General features: G+C 41.9%; 1 protein-coding gene and 2 long non-coding RNA genes across 7 annotated transcripts in view; 1 reads left to right on the top strand and 2 right to left on the bottom strand.

Moving 5' to 3' along the window:
- The window catches only part of LPAR3 (lysophosphatidic acid receptor 3), a 96,540-nt gene that overhangs the window by 19,146 nt on the left and 57,730 nt on the right, over window positions 1–19,664 (bottom strand). The gene's annotated exons all lie outside the window — the stretch shown is intronic.
- Window positions 3,692–9,599, top strand: LOC140637545 (uncharacterized). Its single transcript, XR_012034637.1, has 3 exons — window positions 3,692–3,941; window positions 6,779–6,947; window positions 9,484–9,599. It is a non-coding gene; the product is annotated as an uncharacterized lncRNA (long non-coding RNA).
- LOC140637857 (uncharacterized) lies at window positions 13,068–19,493 on the bottom strand. Its single transcript, XR_012034934.1, has 4 exons — window positions 18,823–19,493; window positions 17,925–18,033; window positions 17,494–17,693; window positions 13,068–13,665 (listed from the first exon to the last, which is right to left on the bottom strand). It is a non-coding gene; the product is annotated as an uncharacterized lncRNA (long non-coding RNA).

Here is a 19,664-nt window from a genome sequence, read left to right on the forward strand (position 1 = left end):
TGCAGGTACATGTACATATGCATATACATGCACACTTTATATACACTTACTTTTTATTACATATAAATATTTAACTCAGAGTTGATAAAGCATTGGTAAAAATTTCCTTTAGAGAAAGACTGAACATTCCAGGCCCTTGAGTAGGAACACCATTCTCTTTTAAGACATTGTTTCTACAGAAAATTAGATTGAACTTCGTTTATATCACTTTATCCTGGAAAGCAAGCAGCAAACTTAAATGTGAGGACTGTCTATGCTAACAGTGCAATATTACCTAACCAACCATCACATTCCCCTATGGGCAAGATGACCATGGTTCCAATCTGAGCCGCTAATCATAAATATGCTTCCTTCCCACCGAAGAACTCCTATACAAAATGCTAATGTGTTTTTTCCTTTCTTGTATCTTCCAGCAATCATTAACACATTTATTAATCTCAGCAATAAGTGTTGGGCAAATAAGATGCAGTTCCTGACCTTAAAGTGTTTGCTCTCTAGTAGGACAGAAAGGGCACACACACCAAAATAAATCACCGTTAAGGCAGTAAATGACACATAGCAAATGAATGGAAAGGGGGAATAATACAGGAACTCAGAGAAGAAATCTCCACATGTTGGGGTGACTGAAGACCTGATGGAGAGAACAGGGTTTGAGGGAGATCATGAAGGAAATGCAGGAATTACTAGAGAGGAGGAACACTCTCAACTTGTCCCCCAAGCCACCAGCTAGATGCCTAACATATGAATATACCCAACACCTCTGAGATCAGGTGCTGTAATAAGAGAGCTGAAACAACTCGCAGTGCACATCTCACCCAGTGGAACTGTAAATCATGTTATCACAGGTACCTAGGAAGCCAAAGACTCCTCTTCTGAATTGGAATGGTTTATTATAATCTAGAACAGAAGAATCTGCGTCTCGTCCTTGTAGTCCATGTTTTTCCACATTTGGGTTAATCAAACTCATATAAACCACATTGCATCATTGTTTGAAAGAATCCTCTGTTTAAAAAGTTACTTTTACTATCCTACTAATCAAATGAGATTAGTAAGTCAGAATGTGTAAACAACAAATAATTTGTAAATTGTTTCTTTTAATATTTTATTTATTTGAGAGAGAGAAAGAGAGAGCAGAGAGAGCGAGCATGAAAGGTGGGGAGAGGCAGAGGGTAAGGGAGAGGCAGACTCCCCACTGAGCAGGGAGCCCCACGTGGGGCTTGATCCCAGGACCCTGGGATCATGACCTGAGATGAAGGCAGACATTTGACTGACTGAGCCACCCAGGTTCCCCTAATTTATAAATTGTAATCAGTGAAGAAGAAACTTATCTAAATCATATAAATACAGATGCTAAGAAAGGTCATTCAAAGTTTAAAGGACTCCTTGAATCAGAGCATCTCTTTACAAACCAGTCAAACACCCTAAATCCATTAAAGGGCAAATAAAGAAGTCTGGGATACTGTCTCACTTAAACTGTGGAACTAAAGACATCATGATAGTCACATAACAAAAAGCTCATCTTCTCACCCCTTTAGCCATCCCCAGGAAAGCATTAAATGCTTCTTCCCCTTTCAGCATACACCTTTTTACTTTCCTGAAACAAATGTGTCTATTATTGTGTACAATGACTACTTCGTATTTTTACCTGATGACATACATATGCTGAAGGATTTACTAGTTAGGTAAACTTGGACGATTTACTTAAACTCTTAAGCCTCACTGCCTCATCTGTAAAGCAGAGGCAATAAAATCTCCCTCATGGAATTGGTGAGGCCCAAGTGAAAGAATGGATGAACACAAGGCATTTCATTGCAGCATTTAGCACAGGGTCATTAACATGATCATCACGTCATGTCTCTCATTGCTCCAGGAAAGATTTTTTGTGATCTCATATTTGGAAAATCTACAATGGCATTGGTGAGAGGGGCAATATGGCATTGTGCTTTCACAGCTTGGCCTCTAGAGCCAGACTGCTGGGTTCAAATCCAAGACCCACCACTTGCTTTTAGGTACCCTTGGGCACTTTCTATGAAACCACTTTAACCTACTTTAGCTCCCTTACCTGTAACATGGAGGCAATAAGAATACCCTCCTCCTGGGGTTGCTGTACGGGCCAAATGACTGATTATTCATAAAGTATATATATCAGTGCTTGGCATGGAGTAAGACTTCATATGTTAGCCATTCCTGTGCTGACCATGCTCTCCAGGTTGAAAGATGGTCAGAATCAAACTCAAGAGTCTCAAAAAGGGGGGAAAAATCCTAAGGTACCAGGGTTACATAAGATGTAGGAATGTTCTATTGTTCCCTGAGTAATCAGAGGATTTTAAAATTAAGTCTTTTAGAACACAGCTGTACAAAAGGGGGAACCAAGTGAAAAAGATGAATGGCAGAGGTAGCTGGCTGAGCTCTATCTCTTCCACATTTTTCTACTAGAGCACCAGCAACACTGCAAATATTTGTTTTCATTCTCATGCCCATGTTCTCTACTAGACCAGGTATACCTCAAGGACTAGCGCTACAATCAGCCAATTTACTTTTCTATCCCCAGTTCTTAGCATAGTGCCTGATATAAAGCAGGCACTTAATATTTATTAATGAGTGGATGATCAGATAAGTGAATATAATAAGAATGATCTAAAGATACATATATATATTTGCCCAAGTTTAAGAAGACCTTTTTCTCTTTTAAATTTTTTTACCTGGGCATAGTTGTCACAAAATACTACATTTGTTTCATGTATACAGTAGTCATTCTAAAATCAAAGACAAGAAGCAGCAAGTGCTGGTGAGGGTGTGGAGAAAAAGGAACCCTTCTGCACTGCTGGTGGGAAAGTAAATCGGTGCAGCCACTGTGGAAAACAGTAAGGAGGTTCCTTAAGAAGGCTTTTTAATACTAACAGAGCCAAATTTGACTGTTGGGATCACTTGGAGGGAGCCAAGAGCATGGAAGAAGATAAATGAGCAGGAGTAGCACTCCTATAACCTGGAACCTCAATTTCACAGTTTCTAGTTTTTATTGTATGGAGCTTTTATTATGAATCATCTTGTCTGCTTGCCAATTCTAATTAGCCCATCCTGAGCTAATAGATTGCACAGGGCCTTTGGCAAGATGGTTTTGTTTTCTGCAAATGATACACACCCATGCAATTAAAGTAGTTAATGCTAGTGCCTACTTCAAATGAGATCGAGTTATCTTCCCGTACTCATGAAAAAATCTGATCACTAGGTAAATCCAATAAAAATTTTTTGTGGAGTCACAGACTTGCAAGAATTCTTAAAGTTTGCCTATCTATCCTATGCTGTGAAAGAATCCCTAAGTAACACCAGACATCACCTAATACCTGTGTAACACTGCCAACAAGAGGGAGCTCTCCTCACTGCACTAGGCAGCCAGCTCTACTAGAGATAGCTTGAATTTTTATAAAATTCTTCCGATAGGGAGTTCAAATATCCTTTTTGTAACTTTTACTTCTTTTTTAATTTTTAAAAATTTTTTTTGTAATTTTTACTCTTGACCCTAGTTTTAATTTCCAAACCCTCCGAAATGTAATTTATTTTCCAGGTAACAATTCTTAAAATGTTTTTAAGATAACTGTTATGTTGCCTTTCTTCTTCTTTTCTTCTTCTTTTCCTCTTTTTTCCTCCTCTTCCTACTCCTCCTCCTTCTTTTTTTTTTTTTTTTAGTGACACTTCCCCAGTTCCTTCATCTGTCCTGGATCCTTTGAAACCCCAGATGCTGACTACACTGACAATATTCCTTTCAAAATGTGATGTCCAAAACCAGTCTTGTGGTGTCTCCATGGATTTAACCTGTATCCAGGGAAAACAGGACAATTTCTTCTCTAACTGGATCTTTCATGTTCGATTAGTATGCCTATGATCACATTTCCCTTTGGGCAGCCACACAGCATGACATCCTCTACACAACAGCACTGCTGGTCAGTAAAACCCTTGGGTCTTTTTCTTTTTTGTCCAAACATGCACTGTTTTTAAAGGAGGTCTGCCTCACTTTTATGGTTGCAATGTGTGCATTGGTGTGTTTTATTTAAATCTAATGACCAGATCTATTCTTGTAAAATGCTCTTCCTGTTTTCTTTGGTGTATCATTCTACTCTGTTGACAGCTGTTTAAATCTAGAATCTCTTCCCTAACATATTAGCTATTCTTTCCTCTTTTTGCCATGTATGCAAGCAATGTCCTTCACATCTTCTCTAAGTCATTGTTATTTTTCTGGTGAAATACAGACCATATATTTAGTGCAAGAGTATAGTGCAAGAATCTTGGCAGTCCTTGAGGTTCTTGCCAGGCTGATATCAATCCTGTCTTTAATCACCAGGCTTCAGATGTAATTGCTCTTACTGGTGAATCACTTGACTGTTCTACCACCCTGCCCACAGTTCTTGATAACCAGAATATTATGTCCAATTATCAAATGTCTTCTTGACAGCCACATACATTCCATCCACAGCATTCTCTTTATCTATTCACCTGACAACCTTATCACAAAATGTAAATTGGGTTAATTTGTTATTTATGTGGTATCTTCTGAACATTGCTTTTTTTTTTAATTTTTTATGATAGTCACAGAGAGAGAGAGAGAGAGAGGGAGGCAGAGACACAGGCAGAGGGAGAAGCAGGCTCCATGCACTGAGCGCCCGACATGGGATTCGATCCCGGGTCTCCAGGATCGCGCCCTGGGCCAAAGGCAGGCGCTAAACCACTGCGCCACCCAACACTGCTTTTTTTAAACTTAAAAATCCATTCTGCAATTTGCTGGCCATATGATTCTTCATCAAACATAAAAATAGTTATGCAATATAAATTCATGACTTATTTTCTGACTTTATACAAAATTGCTCATATTTATAAAATATTTTTAAAAATCTCCAACCATGATCCGAAAATGAAATTTAAAGTTCTGATGTTCACAACTGCTGTATTTTTTTTCACATATCCATTGTGTCCTGGGAAAGAATAATAACATTTCATTTTCAATCACCATAATAGCTTATATGGTACTTTAGGAAATTAGGACAAACTCTTAATACTACATGTCTCAAAATTAGCCACTTCTGTGCTTTCTAATGGTTTCATTTTATAGATGAAAAAACTGAGACACAGATAGGTTAAGTAAACCTTATTAGCAAACAATACAATTAAGACTGATGTAGTCTGCAAATTAAAATATCTATACTCTGAAGAAAAAGGTAATTCCATCACTGAAAGAAAAACACTTCCTTTATCCATCATTAAGTTTAAAAACTCACTTTTTACAGCCCTTCAGTTATTTAAAGACAGAAAACGCCCCTAGGCTGATTCCATATAGTCAACACCTGTGCTCCCTGCAGGTTCTGAGTTAGTTTGGAGCCAGCAAAGAGAATCTGGGGTCCTTTCCCATTCTAGAAAAAAAACCAAGGTGACATTAACTCTGATGGAGTCAACAGAAGGTATATGAAATGCCAGACTCAGGCAGGAGTTTCTCATCATAAAACATGGAAATATGGTCCATTAGTAAAGTCTTTATTACATATATATTACAGACACACGCACACACACATACACACCCCTCATATCAGTGTATTGCCACAGAATACACTGTGAAAAGTAAGGCTGAAATGCTACCGATGGTAAGGAGACATGGAGATAGGAGGGCAGTGAGGCTTTACATACCCCCTCTTTGCTGGGCTACAGTAAAATCAAAGGGTAGAAACGTACATTCTTATTTGTACAAGAACTAGACAGATGAAAAGAATATTATTTAGAGCTACAGGAAAAATGATTCAGAAGTGGTATCCTTACAATATACAGAATTTGGTCCTATCATGTCTACTTGTGAAATACTATGCTGGGATGGATGCACTGGATGGCCACTAAGGTTCCAGCTTGTATGATATGATGGATTTTTAGAAATCTCCCTTGAACACCAGAGCTCTGAAAATCACAGGTCTAGCACATATTGGGGCATAAAGAGCACCAGGCTAACTCCTGGAGAAACAAGTTGCTACTCACCAGGGCAGACCCTGGAGGCTAGAGGACAAGGTAGGGATGCTTGGAGCAAAAGGTATTTGAAGATGGGGATCACTATTGCCAGCAGACCTATGCCAACAGTCTGGTTATCAGCCTCTCTGCATGAATGCTAAGAAATCTGTGTTTGACCCAGTATTGATGCTGGGTCCACCACGAATTCCTTCATAGATCACCTTCTTTCACTGTAAACTCTACGATCTTTCATGATCCCATTCTCAATGATTCCAGAATCTGCATTCTTATATATAGGTTATATGCTCTGAGTTACAGGTAGCAGGATCACTTTCCTCTCAACTGTCCAGGCCAGAAAGTTGGGTGTCATCTTTGATTTCCCCCTCTCATGGAACACATGGCAACAGTCACCAAGTACTGCTGCTTCTATATCATTAATGTCACTCTCATCCATTCATTTATTTCCAACCATCCTATCTGTCCCTTACATCAAATCACCATCATCTCTAGCTTGGATTAATTTAACAGCCTTCCTGCCTCCAGTCTTTACCCTCCCTAATTCATTCTCCAAAATGTGGTCAGCAATCTGTATCTAAAGCAATTCTGCTGAAGTTGTCTCCCTGCTTGAAGTCTTCAGGACAAGCCCAAGTCCACAGCCTGACAGCTCCTTCAGGACCTCACCTTGATTGACCCGCCAGCCTCCTTGCTCCTCTGACCCATTATTCTGTACTCTGTGTTAATTGCAGCACCCTGAGCTGGCATGCCATCCTTTATTTCTGGGTCTTTGTCCTTGCAGCTTCTTTGGCCTTCAACATGCTTTACAGATCCTCAACCCAGTTCTTCACATAACTCCACAGCTTCCAGTGCTTGGCTTAATAAAAATCGCAGCTGACACTCAACAAGAGGCATCTCTTCTAAGCATTTTTATACATTAAGTTATTTAATCCTCACATCAACTCTTTGAGGTAAGTATTATCATGTTCTCCTTTTAGAGACCAGCTGGCATTATCTCTCAAAGCTGGGTTATGTGCTTCCAAGTGCTCCCAGAGCCCCCTGTGTTTATCATAAGACTTACTATTATACATTTTCCCAATTTTCTGCACTGTAGACTACAGGTCCTAAAGGAAAAAGACAAGTCTGGTTTTTAGTGGTCTCCTAGATGAAGCTTAATAAATGTCTGCTGAACTAATAAATGGATGACAATAATATGGTATACAGGTAGAACCAAGTGGTTGCATCCAAATCTCAGCTCTTCCAATTACTGTGTGACCTTGAGAAAATTATTTAACCATTTTGCCTAGAATGGGAATAATAACACATGCTTCATATGAGAGTTAAATAAGTTAATATCTGTAGAGTGCTTCGATGAGTTTCTGGCATACATAATGATTATACAAAGTGTTTGCCATTATTAGCATTCATGTTAATGAAAGAACGAAAACTACCTGTGAGATGGAATATCATTAGCCCAATTTTATAGGAGCTAAGATCAAGTGACGATCCTCAAATATATATTGGTTCTAAAATTAAATATCATCATCCAAGGATTTGTTACAATACACCCAATACATAGCTGAAGGATTCCTTACAAAATATCCCATCAGGAGACTTTTAAGAAACAGTGACCATGATGACAGATGAGTGAGTAAGCTCCTTACTAACGCCCAAGAGGAAATGATCCAGAATTTTCAGAGCACACCGCTTACTCGTATAAAAGGTGTACAGCTACATGTAAGGGCCAAAGTTAGAAGACAGTTACAAGGAAATGTTTCCTAAGACTAACAGGACCATCTCAGATTTGTGGGAATGTTTAGGACTCAAGCAGCTCTGTTTTATAGAGAAAATTTCCTGCACGAAATACTGACAGTGAAAAAAACTTGCATCCCCAGACCTTGACAGGGGATTTAGTTGTGTGCTCTTAAAAGCAAAGCAGATGTCTTTTCAAAATTTAAAAAAAAAAATCTGTCTAAGAAAAGATATAACCAAAGGAGTAAACACTGTGACAGGGTTTTGTAGAGTTAATTAAGCACCACATTAGGAACATTGTCTTTGCTCAGAGGGTACTGAAATGAAGACCCCATTGCTGGAAACAGTGGCTAGTTGTCACCGAAGGAGATAACAGAGAACAGTTTTATTCAGAGCTGACCCTTTGCTTTGGCCCTCAAGTCCCTAACCCATTTAAATGCTCACAGGAATTTCCTCCTGAACAAACAGCAACCAGAACTTTTACTCCAACCTTATCCTTTGGTTCTCACAGTAATCCATCCTTTGGCAAATGATTGACAATGAAAATAATAAAGTATTCATTGAGGTTCATATCTTTTCTTTCTAAATCACATGTCAAAAATGAATTCCTGAAACTCCATTTCCCACTTCTGTGATAGAGATTAAACCCTATTTAAAAAACAGCAAAATCATGAGAATTTTTATTTGCCTAAGAGGTTTGCAAGAACCACCAAAGGCACCTCATGACAAATAGTTTTACTCATTAATTTTTTAAATTTTGAGACAAGATCTCATTATGACTAAAAATCTGAGAAGCCCTGGATTTTGCTGAAGAGGAATTTGTACTTTAGAGGAAAAGTAAAATGGATGAAGCCACCATGAGATTCTAGAAAATTCTCAATGGCTCTGTCATTCTCCAAGCTTATACCTCTACACTTTGATGTCATTTGGTGTGCATGGCTTTATGTTTTGGGATTAAAACAGATGCCAACAAGTCAAGATTCCCTCTTTTCTGGCGACTGCTTCTAGCTCCACATCCCTATCTATCTTTGTCTCTTAGTATTTAAGTATCACATTCCTTGTCTCTAACTCTGTCTCTGTCTGTTTCTCTTTGTCTGTCTCTCTGTCATAAATAAGTATCTCCAGCTACATCGCTATACAGGTGAAGCTCCAGGCATGTCTGATTCCACTCCTGACCACAGTTAGTTCCTTTAAAGCATCAGATCTACAATGGACCAATTACAATTCCCGTCCTAGACTGCAGCTTCTGGTCAGATGTGAATGGTCTAAGGGTTGGCATGGGATTCTCGGCTAGGCCAGCTGAATCCCCTCCCAGAAAATGTATAAATGCAAGAAAGACACAAACCTTGGTGTATACACTGAGGAACTACTGGCTGCCATGTTTTGTGCAATATAAACAGAAGTAGCAGGGGGAAATGGGGAAGAAAAGCAGTTTTCAGAGGGAGCTAAGAATAAAATAAGCACAAAGGAGAAACAATGATGAAAACATGAATATACTTTCCTGGATAGCACAGGGCTTTCCAGCCTCTGGTCCCAGGCTGTATCTTAGGTGTGGTGATTTACACACCCTTGGGTTCACTTTTGTTCTTTTTCACTTAAGTGACCAGAGTTGGTTCCTGTTTTTATAATCAAAAGGATAGTTAATACAGGACTAGAACTCCAAAGTTAGGTATAGGGCCTCCAACTAAAATACAGAGTTTCTTCCAGATAGGTCATAGCCACCACTAACAGATCAATCTTTTGCTGTAATTTTAGAGTCTTGGACAAAAGAAGTTCAGTCCATGGTCAAAAGCCAAAAAGTTCCCAGAGAGTTTAAAAAAAGGAAAAATAAAATCCATAATGTATGGGCTACACAAGCGCTTTTAATGATGTAAGTGAATTAGTAGAAATCATCTTCCTTACATTTCCTTTAGCTTTATAACTTAGAGCTTTGAAGAGATATATTAAAGAAATACACTGAAGTAGATTAGTTTTCATTTTGATAAAATGAAAGTATTTGTGCAGATTATAAACCTCATCAGTCTGTTTATTAAAAATTGTCTTAAAAAAATGATCTGTTAAAGTACTTATGAATCAGCACATTTTTTCTTTATGTAGGTAAATGAGGGTAGATTCGGGAGTTTCTTTTAGAAGCAGAAGATAATAATAACAGCCCTATGTTTGAATTTCAAGTTCAATATCGCATTTGGCATGGATTTCAAAGTCTTCCAGGGGTGTTGTTTTGTTCACAAGGAGGTTTTTCTTGTTTGAGCCCTCTTGCATAAGACTCTTGGAGGAGAGCAAAGAAAAAAAGATTCACTACATGTTGAGACATGAAGAAATTAGTGTACAGGAAACTTAGTAAAGCACCAAGAAGCAGTGCTTCAGCCTCTGTAAGCTGAACAGCAAGGCAATTTCATCCTCTCTGTGAAAGATGAGGTCAAAAAAAAAGGGGACGAAGGAAAGGAAACTCCCATCTTGGTCTTTATGCTGCAGAAACCACATCAAGCCTGATGGGTGACAGGGCTGAGCCCAACGTTCAATGCCTCTAGAGGAAGCTCCAGCCTGCAGAAAATTCTAACTTTCTCCAACCTCACATTTAAAACTGCCCTCTTTCTTTCATCATGTCCTCTGTCCCCCTGCACACAGCTATTCCTCAACACTCTGGCCTCTGCTCTCAGCTGACACTGGGGTGTCTGAGTTGGGAGGGAAGGTGGAGGGTGATCCATCCTCAGACACAGGAGTAACTTCCCAGGGCCTGGTGAGCAGAAGCTTCTCTCTGTGACTACCTTCCAACAAACTTCGTTTTAAATGATGACTTTCCCCTCCAGTTGTGTTAAAACACATTTAATAGCAAAGAGTTCTTAGGAAGCAAAGAAGTAAGAAGAAGGACCCAATCATGAGTGTGTAGGCCTAACCTTCTCACACTAGAGGTGCAGTGGGCCTGGTTCACATTTTTATCAGGTTCATAGAGGTGGTCTTCACGCTAGGGAGAAAGGCTTTGTACAGCTCCGTGTTTGCTGGCCATTGGCAGACACTTCAAAGGCTTTCAGGGGTTAAATTCTAGTCAACACTAATGGCACCACCCTCTAAAGAGATGTAAAGCAGTTCACCAGTTCATTCATTTGAACATGGCCTTCTACAAAGATAGTTGTATCCTCTTATGGCAGATCAAGTCAGTGAGGCTTTGAGGCCACAGAATCTGCCAAATCGCTCCTCTCTCAGGGCTTCTGCTCTTCCCGTTGCCAGACCTGCCCACATGGAACTGTCCCCTGTCATTACTGAGCTCAGCCCTCATTGTACTTGGTTTCTATGCAGTTGGCATGTCAGCAGAGAAACTTCTAGGACCACCCAGCCTAAAGTACCCTACGCTTCCCCTATCTCTACCTTGCCACTCTTTATCCCTTCCATCTGCTTTATTTTTCATCAGAGACTTTAACTTTACTTGACATTATATTCTAATTTATCTGTTTATAGTTCACCCACATGAGAATGTAAGCTCATGAAGGCAGGCGCTTCATCCTGTTCATCAGTCAATTCCCAAAACCTAAACAGGGCCTGGCCCATAACAACCCTCAGTAAACACTATTTGAATGAATGAATAGGAATGGAAGCCAAATATCTAAATATCTAGCTTGACATATGCTCATATGCTCATGCCCCTGTCAGCTTTCATTTACTCCTCTGTGCTTGCTGTGCTTGGTTTGCTGACAAGACTTGATAGATGGGAGAGCTCCACCCTTTCAAATGTCTTATGCTAAAGCACAAATGCTTCATTTAAAGGTATGTGAGTTATAAAAACCTGGTGTTGACAGAAAGCAATGGAGAAACACTGCACTGTTTGCAAGAGTGTGGACTATGTAGAGGATGACTGAGAAATACCTGACAAAATTTTAAACGGGCATTCTCTTGACTAATTCTCAAACAAGATAGTCCACAAAAGTAGTTCACAAATGCTCAGATGTACCTTTAAAGGATGCTCAAAAAAAAATAAAAAATAAAAAAATAAAGGATGCTCATTGCAGCATTCTTTTTGAGGGTAAAAAATCAGAACAGCCCACAAAATATCAATAATTTGGTGTGGCATGCTGTGTAATCTTATATACTCGCTGAAGAGAGTTAGATATGTTGGTACTGATGTGAAAAGAATCCAAGATATATTTATTGTCAAGTGAAAAAAGCAAGCTGTGAACTATTATAAATATTAACAGGACATTTCTATACAAAAATCATTATTATGTGTGTGTGAGGAGTGCACACACACACACAGTTTTATTATTTGCAGGGAATGGGTCTACAAGATGACACATCAAACTGTTAACAGTGGTTCTGACCTTTCTAGAGAGAGGGTGACTTCCACTTTCTAAATCATAAATTTCTATAATGTGTAGAATTTGGCAACCAGCAAGGACTACATTCATAATAACAAAATAATAAAGGCTTTAAACATATTTAAATTCTGGAGCCAAGGCACTCTAATATTTATAAAACTATTTACACTCTGAGCTCTAGTCTCGACGTCCAGATTAACAAGTTTTGTCACCTCTCTGAGCTTTATTTATTCCTGAGCCATAAAATGAGGCTAGGAATTTCTGTCCTGTCTGCCGCTTGGGGTTATTGGGTGGCTAAATCAAACTCACAGGGTGAGTTCTGAAAACATTTTGAAATTACTAAGTCGATTCAAGAAGCCATTGTGTATATTTTTGTTGAAGCTTCTTGTTAGCAGTGTATTTCATTTACTCCTAAGAATATACTCTGGAACAGATTTGTGTTAGGACTTTCCTTTTTAAAGATTTTATTTATTTATTCATGAGAGACACACAGAGAGAGGCAGAGACATAGGGAGAGGGAGAAGCAGGATCCATGTAGGGAGCCCAATTCAGGACTTGAACTCAGGACCCCAGGATCACCACCTGAGAAGCTCAACCACTGAACTGCCCAGGTGCCCCTATGTTAAGATTTTTACAGGTGAGGAAACAGATGGAAAGAAATGAAATTTCTCCCTCAGATCGTAGAATTAGAACCCAAGGCCAACTATAACCTTCATGCCATCCCAGGTATTACCCAGAGAGAAGGCAAAGGACAAGGCCCTGCAAAGCATGGTCCCTCCCAGATGCAAGGGGCTGGGCCCTCCTCAGGAGCAGGATCAGATACCCTTAGAGCCATAAAATGAAATAAAACTGCAGTGAAAAAGCAGCATGCTTCTTATCCTTCAAATGTGTTGATCCAAGGCTAATTAATCCCTTTAATTATGCTCAAATAAAGGCTTTTATGCACCCCCAGACCATAGTAGTTTCAGAAAATCTCTTCAGAATAAATAGTCAAGATTTTTAAAGAAAAGAAGAGAAAACGTAGGCTTTGCTAAAACAAACATGCCTTTACTTGGAGGAAAAATGAAACTTTTAGAAAAAAGCAGGAGCAGTAATTCTACCCCACGGTGGAAAAGGACACTTCCTCCACTGGGAAGTCTCTAAAGGGTGGCTTGTTATGGCAAAGCTACCGTTATATACAAACAAGAGGGCAGGACGACATGTCCTACAAGTCCCACGCAGCCTCGATCCTAAAGGTTGTTACTCTTGCCAAGGCTTCAAATAAGAGGGTTCATTTGTAAATAAGGTGGGTGCGCTCCAAATCCCTAGGCCTTAGGCAAGCAAATTTTAGCTCAACATCACAAAGTTCTGTCAATCCCCCAGCCCAGGCATGGGTCTAGCAATAAAATAAATTCAAGACAGTAAGTTTATTGATCAAAAAAGAGCATCAAAAAGCATCATCCCTGGATACATGTTCCTGTTTTACAAAAAAAGGGGGGGGTTTACATTGCTCCCAGGTATTATTTTTTTAAATAATAATAATTATTATTCTCTCTTCCTTGGGAGGACATCCAGAGGTGCTTCACAACAGTAAAAGACTGTCTTCTCGAAGACTTCTTGGCTTACTGCTCGAGTCCTGCTATGTGCACTGCACGGAGCAAATAAAGACAAATGAGATGCAGCAGTCCCTGCCCCAAAGAGGGTCACCTAACACAGAGAATTAAGGTTAGAAAAGCTTTCTTTGAAAGTTCCAGTTCTATCAGAGAATCTCAAAACACAATGTGAGTCCCATGCAATTTTTATTTCCAAGATATGACTGCAACAGCTTTCTGTGCCCAGTTCCACCCGATACTGAAGATGTGCTGCGCTAACTTGTCAACTTGGTCCCCAGGTTAATGTTAGAAGTCCTGCCTGCCCTCTCGGTCCTTTATAGCTACTTCTCTGTCTCAGAACCTCCCTCCCTCCTCCTTCCTCTCCCGTCCTCCTTTCTTCTTCCCTTCCTTCCTTTCTTTCTTCCTTCCTTCTTCCCTTCCTTTTTTCCTTCCTTCCCTCCTTCCTTCCTCTCTTCCTTTTCTTTCTTCCTTCCTTCTTCCTTTCCTTCCCTCCTTTCTTTCCTTTTTTCCTTCCTTCCTTCTCTTCTCCTTCCTTCCCTTTCTTTCCTCCCTCTCTTCCTTTTCTTCCTTCCTTCTTCCCTTCCTTCCCTCCTCCTTCCCTCCCCTCCCCTCCCCTCCCCTCCCCTCCCCTCCCCTCCCTTTCCTTCCTTCCTTCCTTCCTTCCTTCCTTCCTTCCTTCCTTCCTTCCTTCCTTCCTTCCTTCCTTCCTTCCATGCCTTTCTCACATGAAGTGTTCTCTAAAACATTTCTGGGCACCATTTCATTTCATGCTTCCTCGGGAGTGCAATAATATTGGAAGCACAGTTTGCAGGTCATTGTGAGAGGTCAGCAAGAAGTCCCCTGGTGTTAATAGCTTGAGTAATATTGTTTTCTCCTTCAGACCACACCATTAAATTGTTTTCATTACCCACAAAGGGATTGTTTGTGTCAGAACAAATGAGATTTGATACAAATGCAAACTGGCTAATTTCAACCTAACAAAATAGTTTACTCCTAGTAACTAAAAGAACAAGGCAGGGACAAAAATTTGTTATATTTCTTGATGGTGTACAGGCAGGAGATTAGACATGTATTAAATAGATGAGTTCCCTCAAAGCAAATTATGCAGCTCCTGTGTGCTACCTGGAACTTTTGAGGGACTACAATTTATTCTCCTAGAGATTTGGAGTTAGGGGATATATTCCAAACTTATTGAAAAGATGATATTTTATGTTCTCTAAGAATATCAGAGATTCTGCTCTGGGTCTATTTTATTGAACTTCTGTTTATAAACCTTTTTTTTTCTCTCTCTTTCCATCATCCAAATGTAAAGCTCTGAAGCTGGGTTCATCCTTTTGCTGCTCCCCTCATGCCTCCCCTTCCTGAGGTATCTGTCTTTTTAATGTCTTTTAAATCTATTTTTCCTGTCTTCTCACTACCATCATAGTAACTCTTGCCTGTGAAGCATTTCTGCATGGGACCCAGGTGGTTTCTTCCAGACATGCAGGTCAGGGCTTTCCACTCAAGTAGAAACTGGTCTGTGTGTGCAGAAGGGAGGGAGAGCTTGCATATGGGTTGCAAACATTGCTCGGGTGATCCTGATATAATGCCTCACACCACCCTCCCCAAATTTCATTTCTATAATAAATTGGGCCCTCTTTCAGCAGCCCCTACAACCAAGCCCTGGGAGGCAGCCCACCTCTGGGCAGGAGAAATCTGAGGAGCCCCCAGCCTCAGTCTGACCATATCCCTGGTCTCTGCTTTACACTCTAGTCCCACTAATTATGGCTCCATGGTAACATGACTGGTATTCCAGGTCTGCTGAGACTGGGCCTCTCCCTGACTCCTGCAGCCCTCCAGACGATGCAGCAACCCAACCAGGTCCCTGGTTGGGCTCAGGTCAATGACCAGCTCCCCATTACCTGCGGTCGAGTTCCCTTGACTTCCAACTACTGATTTTGAGGTGGCTTCCTGCACCTGGTTGTTGGGGGAAGTGGCATTGTTGCCCTTGGCTCTCCTGCCTGGATCCTGGCCCCTCCCTGGTAGCTCCTGGAACTATTCCAAGGTACTGCTAACCATGCTGTCATCTAGGATCCACCACTTTACCCTGATCTGATCTGCCTCCCTCAGGACTGCCTTAAAAAGCAGGCACAGGGGATCCCTGGGTGGCGCAGTGGTTTAGCGCCTGCCTTTGGCCCAGGGTGCGATCCTGGAGACCCGGGATCGAATCCCACGTCGGGCTCCCGGTGCATGGAGCCTGCTTCTCCTTCTGCCTGTGTCTCTGCCTCTCTCTCTCTCTGTGTGTGTGTGTGTGTGTGTGACTATAAGAAAGAAAAGAAAGAAAAGAAAAAAGAAAAGAAAAGAAAAAGAAAGAAAGAGAAAGAAAGCAAGCAGGCACAGGCCTCTGTGAGCCTGCTCAAAACCAGCCAGCTTCTTGCTCCACCACATCAACCAACAGCCTCGGCCCCAGCCTCGTGGCGGCCCCAGCCTTTCACCGGCCACACAACTTGGACAGTGGCAACTCGAAGGAGACAAATGCCTTCCATCCAAATGTGGCAGCTCCCACTTGCATTACTTTCTGTCATCACCTTGTGACCCTTTCCTGGTCTGGAGGTGTTGGAGAAGCTCTACCCAGGGGCCAAGGGACCAGTGGGCCACTTGTCCCTTCAGGTCTCCAGGCATCTATGCCAAGTGAATGCCCAGAGAGCTCTCTAGAAAACTCATCAGGAGGATCCCAGGGATGCCAGAGACCATCCTCTCCAATGGAGACATAAGTGTGTGAGCTCTGCATCCAACCTTTCCCATTCACTGGATAAAGGGTTGTCTCAGCCTACTGCCTCCTCATTGATAACTACAGAACATGCATGAATATACTCCGGTATGTTTTCAAGGGACCTTAAGAGAATAAGGCCTCTCTTACTGAACTTCATCAGATCCTAGTATACTCTGTTTTCTATTGCCCAAGGCTTCCCTGGCTCATGAGCCCCATGCACCCTGGCTCAGCTGTGCTCTCTGAACATCTAGTGCCTGGTCATAACCAGTCTCTGAAGGATCCACGATGGTTGCTCTCACCTGAGACCCTGAAGCCTCTTAAGGTCCCCAGGTCCCCAGAGGCTAGCCTGTGGTGCTTCAGAGGGACTGAAGAGCCAAGTCCCAGAGAACTTCTCAAACCAGAGAGCCCCACCTTTCTGTGTGAATCCTGAAGGCCATAGCCCCTCTACCCCACAAACACTGAGATTCCTCAGGCTGAGCCCAACTACCTAGTGAACTCTCCTATGTTATCTCCCCTTCCTAAACTTAAAGGAATTCAAGAAAGCCCTCTACTTAAGAACTTCCAGGCTGCCTCTACAGGACCCCCAGGCTAGCCCTGTCCACCCCCCCCACCCCCCCACCGACCACCCTGCCATGAGAGAAGTCCAAAATTCAATGGCTGGTCCTTGGCACTGTCTCTCTCTGACCATATCCGGAGAGACTTCCCCAGTCAGAAGGGTCTACATGATCCCTTATTAAACAGAGGCCAGGGATCCCTGGGTGGTGCAGCAGTTTAGCGCCTGCCTTTGGCCCAGGGCACGATCCTGGAGACCCGGGATCGAGTCCCACGTCGGGCTCCCGGTGCATGGAGCCTGCTTCTCCCTCTGCCTGTGTCTCTGCCTCTCTCTCTCTCTCTCTGTGACTATCATAAATAAATAAATAAATAAATAAATAAATAAATAAATAAATAAACAAACAAACAAACAAACAAACAAACAGAGGCCAGCAAAGAAGTATCAGGAAGCCTAAAGATTCTCTAGGCTAAGCTGTCTTAAAGCAAAGGAACAATATTTTCCTTCCGAGTTAGAGTAAATGGAGGACAGTCCACTAATACCCCATAAATTAGCACTAACCTTTTGTAGGACCACTTCTATGTCCTTCTGAGGGTCCATTCCATGCCACTGCAGAGATGGGAGTTTTAGCTTCCAAGCTACAAGGATTCAATTAGAGCCAACAATTCTGCTATGCAACCTCAGCAACTTCAGGAGGGCCCCAGCCACAGTGGGCAGCACTGACCTCCACTCAGAGGGCTTCACAAGATTGCTCTGTGTCCCTGGAGTGATAGCGGGACATCCAAGTGGCCATGAGGATCCCAGGAGCTTTGCTACAGGTTTTCCAATCTAAGTAAACTCAGTATAACTCCTCCTGAGCCAAGAACCTTCAACAGAACATCAGGCCTAACTACAAGGAATCCCAGGACCCAAGAGCTTGGAACACATCCCGGGAAGGATAACACTGATGTTCCCAGGAGGAATTGTTCATGTCACACACAAAAAGTACTGACCTTTCATATGAGGCCGATTTGTGGTATTCTCTAGGTGAGCCCAGTCATGAGGGAGACTGTTCTGGATACAGTACTTACAAGTCTTGTCTTGGGGACCCAGCTAGGAAGACTGAGAACAGATACAGGACAGGAACAGATGGGTCTTTGCCTCCCTGGTGAGTCTAGTTCTGAAAGCCCAGTCATGCATGAGCTGTATGTGGGAGCTCCTGGGATCGTCTCAGTCACACAGGCCCCATGTACCCCCGTCAGTGCTCGAGGCTGGTAAGAAGCCTCACTCTAGAAATAGGCATCAGCTCTGAAGAAGACAAGGATGCTTCTAAGAAAGTGCTTCTCACAATTGAAGAGAAGGCTCGTGAGACAACACACATGGCTGGCCCTTGTAATCATGGAAGAGGATAAATTCAATGAGACCTGAGTCTCCGCAAGTGGTCCTAGGATAGTTAGGGCTGGGAGGTTATACTCAGCAGCCACGGCCAGTCTCATGGGCAGGTGGCCTGCACAGTCACATGGAGCCTGAGCTCACCAGGGCCCTGAGTTCCATTTCAAGATCTACTGTCACTATCCTGAAATCCTCAGTAAGTTTACCTTTGAATTTACTGTTTATAAGTGAAATCTGATAGGACAGCAGAGCATGAGTGTGAGCGAAGATGTCCAGAAGAAAGGAGTTTTAGATCATAGTGCCTTTAGCAGCACTTTTTTTCCTGCCTTCTTTTAAGGGGCCCATGAATTGTGCAGCCAGTCCTGTCAGCAGACCTGATATAACAGCTTCCCCAGTAACCAGCTAACCCTGGAAGGAGGGAATTAAAAACATAATAACCGTGTATTCTCTGGCATTATCTCCACCTCTAATCCCATTTCTACCAAAGAAATCTCCTTTTATACCTTAAGAGTCACTCACTTAAGGTTTACATGGTACCCGCTTCAAACTCCCCCAGCTCAAAAAGACCATTGGTAAGAGCTAGACATCAGGGGCCTACATTCCAGAAAGCAGATCATGTCATGATATCACAGGGTAAGAAGGATCCCAGGGGCAGTAGGACCATCCCTGTGATCATGACCAAGACAAGGACAGAGGCTGGGGCAGCTGCTCAGTTCCTGTCTCAGGCTCCATTTGGTTAATATGTTTGTTAGCTCATTACATAAACAATAAAGGTTTGTTGAGTAACTGCTGTGTGCCAGGTACTACAGAGATGAAGTAGGACAGACACAGTCCTGTCCTTGATAAGCTCAGTCTAGTAAGAGATACAGGCACTTAGCAAATAAATTATAATAGAATGGGCCAAGTGCTTTTATACACATCAATAGTATGCTACAGAAGCCCTGGATAATTAACTTTGGAAGAGTCAGAGTATTACAGAGAAAGATCTTAAAAGATAGATAGGGAGCTTGTCACACTAAGAATACCCAAGAAGGGCACCTGGCTGGCTCGGCTGATAGAGCACACTACTCTTGATCCCAGGATCATGGGTTTGAGCTCCATGTTGAATGTAGAGATTACTTTAAAAAATATTTTTTAGGGATCCCTGGGTGGCGCAGCGGTTTAGCACCTGCCTTTGGCCCAGGGCACGATCCTGGAGACCTGGGATTGAATCCCACGTCGGGCTCCCGGTGCATGGAGCCTGCTTCTCCCTCTGCCTGTGTCTCTGCCTCTCTCTCTCTCTCTCTCTCTGTGTGTGTGACTATCATAAATAAATAAAAATTTAAAAAAATATTTTTTAAAAGGAGGTGCCATCATGGCAG

This window comes from Canis lupus, chromosome 8, assembly GCF_048164855.1.
Source record: "Canis lupus baileyi chromosome 8, mCanLup2.hap1, whole genome shotgun sequence".
Taxonomy (NCBI): Eukaryota; Metazoa; Chordata; class Mammalia; order Carnivora; family Canidae; genus Canis; species Canis lupus.